The sequence below is a fragment of the Hakea prostrata genome, chromosome 8 (genome assembly GCF_041222555.1).
Source record: "Hakea prostrata isolate BN-2017 chromosome 8, UWA_Hpros_2, whole genome shotgun sequence".
NCBI lineage: Eukaryota > Viridiplantae > Streptophyta > Magnoliopsida > Proteales > Proteaceae > Hakea > Hakea prostrata.
In genome coordinates, this window is record NC_142607.1 from 55335498 (window position 1) to 55340671 (window position 5174).

Below are 5174 nucleotides of genomic sequence, written 5' to 3' on the forward strand. Positions count from 1 at the left end.
GCATCGGATGAAAATCCGTGTGGGTCCTTCAACACTTATGGAATTTTTTCAGATCTTCTTAAGTCGAGGCATCGGATGAAAATCAGAGTGAGTTCCTTTAGCAAGGCGTCGGTTTGAAACCCGAGTAAGTTCCTTCAAGACTTATTGAATTTTCGAATAATCCTTAAGTAAAGGCATCGGTTTAAAACCCGAGTGAGTTCCTTCTAAGACTTATTGTATTTCCCCGAAAATCCTTAAGTAAAGGCATCAGTTTAAAACCCGAGTGAGTTCCTTCTCAAACTTATTGTATTTCTCCGGAAATCCTTAAGTAAAGGCATCGGTTTAAAACCCGAATGAGTTCCTTCTCAGACTTATTGTATTTCTCCGAAAATCCTTAAGTAAAGGCATCGGTTTAAAACCCGAATGAGTTCCTTCTCAGACTTATTGTATTTCTCCGAAAATCCTTAAGTAAAGGCATCAGTTTAAAACCCGAGTGAGTTCCTTCTCAGACTTATTGTATTTCTCCGGAAATCCTCAAGTAAAGGCATCGGTTTAAAACCCGAATGAGTTCCTTCTCAGACTTATTGTATTTCTCCGAAAATCCTTAAGTAAAGGCATCGGTTTAAAACCCGAGTGAGTTCCTTCTCAGACTTATTGTAAAATCCAGCTTTTACCTAACCTTGACCCGACCCGGTCATTGTTATGTTTGTAGGTCCAAAGACCCGAAGTGGTGGTAGGAGGGACTTATGGGCCCTACTGGTTGATGACGTAATGTCGGGATTCCAGTTTATGGACATTGATGATGCTGCTCCTTCCTTGAGCACATTACCAGTGCTAAGTTAGAATCTGCGCACTGATGAAGAGCGAGACAGTTGAAATAGCAAATGGACTCCTGTGCATAATCCGAAGGTACTCCCTGAAACTAGACCTCTTGAGTGAACTGTATTAGAAAACCCCATGCAATTTGACCTTGTATAGCCCTCCAAGTCCGCACCTAAAGTTGCTGAACTATTCTGTAAAGTTTCTGCAGAGATTGTTTTGGTCGATACTATTGGTCGATACCATCGACCAAAGGTATCGACCAACAAGTCTGCTGAGCCCAGATTTAAAGATTCTTGGAATATTCTTTTCTATTTATTTATTCCTCGAGACTGGAGCCCTATTCTCGCGTTTTTAACATCTGGGAACGTGAGAGAGCCTCCCAAGAACTCCTCCTTGGTAGTGGTGAAGCATCTTCTTCATCAATCATTGCCAACCACTCATTCCTACTTTCTTGTTCCACTTTAAAGGTATGACTCTCTCTCCTAATCACTTTCTCACTCATCTTTTCTCTATTTTACTGTTGGGACCATGGCCAAGGTGCTGCAACCTTGCATACACCTTGCCATGAACCTTCTAAACCCCATACAATGATGTTTTCACCGATATGACTATGATTGATTCACCTCATGATCATTGACTACACATTTCCATGATTTATTGCTTATCAACTTGCTTTATTTACCAAAACTGAGATGAAGCTCATGATTAACCTAATCTATACCTTGCATATGTGCTCCATGTTACTTCTAAACGATTCCCTACCTAATCCCCCATGTTTTCCCCTAATTTGCATTGAGATATAGCCAATGCCATGATCTACAACTCTTAACCTTAATATGTCAATTTGGGGATTTCCAAATGGACCATTGGATTATGAAAGTTTCTTGATAATTAGTGTCCCCATGTTGTGCTTAGACTATCCTCCAAGTTTCATGTCAATCCGAGACCCGGAAGACCAAATCTGGGCAAGAATCCGAAAAGCCAGCTTGCCGTCCCGGAAGTGATTTGGTCGATACTATTGGTCGATACTATCGACCAAATGTATCGACCAATAGAGTTGTTGTCAGCAACTTTTGCCCAGCTTCGATTCGTTTGATCTCCGATTGTTCCGATTTCTTCTCTAACCTTTCATATATGCTTGTTTGGGACTTTAAGACTATTTGGGCCACTGCTTGTGATCTTGGACCATTCTCTTCTCCGATTCAAGGTAAGGATAGTTATCGATGTAATTACCTAGGATATGGAAATCTTGACTTGGTATTCCTAACCTAGTAAATATAGTTTCTATTTCATATTCTTATCGTGTTAGACTTGCTACATATGTCTTTTAACAGTAGCTTTGTGTTTACATTATATTACTTCAATGTTTTATCATGTTTATCAATTTCAATATATGATGACTTATGTCAATGTCATGAATTGAATGTTTATTATGACGTTGTATCTTGTGAACTGATATGATGAACTTGGGCATGTGATTGCTTAAGTATAACTTGGGATTGAGGGGTACCCTACTGGTGCTTCTGTCCTTGGACATCGGAGGGAATAGTATGGGATGTTCTCCGAAGGTGTCCATTGACGCTTTCCCGGGTTATTGAATGACATGCATAGGATTTGTCTAGATGTATGGCTAGGATGTCCCTATCATATCAGACCCGATTCGGAAGGGCATTGAGACCGAACAACCCGTGGTAGTAGTGTGGATTTGTGGGCGCTCAAGACCGGTATCCACTCCGTGAGAGGACATAAATTGCATTACGGTTACCCGAAAGGGGCCATTTATTGGTAGGGTTACAAATGGCTAGACTTGGGCTCACGGGCACTCAAGACCGGTGAAATGATCCGTGAGAGGGACGTGAGAGCTTCCCGTTTACCATTTGTGGATGACCAATAGGGTTGATGAGTCCGGTGAGTAATATCCGTGACTCTAGTGTGAAGGATACCGGAAAGGATCCCGAGAGGGGAGGAATGGAAGTATCTGGAACTGGCATGATATGATTAAGTAGATGACTTGCATTGGGCTAGGCTATACCCTGACATGCGCCAATACTTAGACCAAACGGTGATGTGAGAGAGCGGTGACCGAAACCCCAACCATGGATTTGTCCGAGAGGGATGCAGGACCCAATTCCCCCGGTGATGAGTGACCGAGACTACCTAAAGAAGTATGGTGCTATGACTTAAAGCATGTCTACCATAGATGACCAGCATACTTAGAATAAAGTCATATTGCATTATATGCCTCATATCATCTCGCATCATTTTATGATTATCTTGTGGTTTATGTGTGGTGGGATAACTTCCTTGCTGAGTTCTTTTGAACTCATTCCTTTTCTGTTGCAATATTTTGTTAGGCTATTCTACAGGTGATTACTCTGATGGCACCCTCCCTGAGGCGGACCCAGATACCTCATACTACCATCCGGAGGTCTGGCTACGTTGAAGACTTCGGTGACCATACCGAAGAAGATTACAAGGGCGTACTGTGGTTAGCCCCGGAGTTGTATGGGAGCAGTCATGTTGGGTCTCCATGGTCCTCAACTTTGAAGAAGATATATTTATTATGGAGGAGACTTATGAGTAGTTACCCCTTCTTTTGTGACAAGATACTTAGAAGAATTGTAATAACTTTAACTTACCTTTATAACTTGAGACTTGTACTTAACTAAATTTTGACCTCACTTCCGTTTGGTGAAGGAGTGGATTCCGCCCACTGCCTTCTTAATTTATCTGATTTGATATTTATTTCCGCACTCTGATTATGTCTGACACCTTATTTCTGAATTCCATGATCATTCATTGTTAGTTTATGATTATTATCTGTTCATGATTGTATTATCGTCGATGTGGATTATGTGGTCCCCGAACTATGGATCTTCGGGGCTGTGGATCACATCCGGGTATGCCGATAGGGTACCGGCTGGGTGGATGTGACAGAGTGGTATCAGAGCCCCGTGTTCAAGTAAGACCCTAACCACGGAAGCGATGATGGAACATTCCGAGTTACCGATCAAAAAGGGTAACTCAACTATTCTTAGAGCTGAATAATAGATAACCGAGATTAGTAATCGAATAAATGAAACTTAACCGATTATGGAATAAGATACAATAATATAAGAAAAACAACTTGATCTCATTAATCACATAAGAAAATTTTAACAACTCTAAAAGAAAGTACATCTGGGAAACATAAAAAGGAAAACTCCTAATGCTATCTATCTAGGTGATCTACTCCGACGATCCGTCCGATCCCTCCTCGATCTGAACTCATCCTCGAGCCGTGTAAACCTCTCACCTAAAGTGTGCATGTATGTCTCCATCCTCATCTGTCGAGCCTCGATCCTCTCGAGTATGGAATAAATCGAAGACCGATGAGAAGTCACACCCGGAGCCTCGAAGTCCGGTGAGATGGACCTCCATCCTCGGAGAATCGTGGAGCGGGAATCTCCCGATGCCCCCGGTCATCATCCCGAACCGGAGCATCACCCCGATCATCATCGTCTCCATGCTCATCTACATCGTCATCCTCGGCATCCCCATCGATGTCGGCCTCATTGTCCGATCTAACCGCATTACCAAGCCCCATTTTCTTGACCGACCATGCACAGAGGTCCTCACCTATCTCTATATCGGGAATCATCAGTGTGTCCTCTAAATCCACCCGGAAGTACCGGAAAATGCGTGTCAAGACCCGGCCGAAAGCTAAGTTCCCGACCCCGGGAAACTCAACTCGGTCTATCATGATATGCCGCATGATGTGAGCCAAGTCTATCTCGCACGCCAAGTGTAAATGCAATAGATGACTAGTGCCTCCATAATCGTCACCCTACCGTGATGCCCCGCCTTCGAATAATGTTTCGCCCGACAAAGCGAGCGATGACTCGGGCAGATGGTATCATAGAAGTGCCACTCCCGGGCATGAAGCAGTTCTCATCGTCCCACGTAGTCTTGCATATCTCGTGTGTCTCGTATGGAATGAGACCCTCCGTAATGTCGGTGCGAGGAGGAATCCACAAGCGAAAGTCCGGTGCAGACGGCACTCCCAAGATCCCAGCCAACTCGCTGGTAGTGAATGTGATCTCAACGCCCCGACCACGGAGCAGATGACAATCCGAGGACCATCTCGCGGGTCATCCTCGAATCGGTAGGTCAGGTTACTATAAAAGTACCCGACAAGCTCGGGTAGACCGGATATGGCGTGGTGTACAAAGATAACCATCCCATCGCCTCTAACCTCTCCCGTATGCGAAAGGTCTCTAGCTCATCTAAGACTACCAACCGCCCGTACTCGATCGGTATGTCATAGAAGTAGTGCTCGAACAGAACTCGCCCGAGGTGATATGAAGAGGTCCTCCTCGGTCACCTCCCGCCGT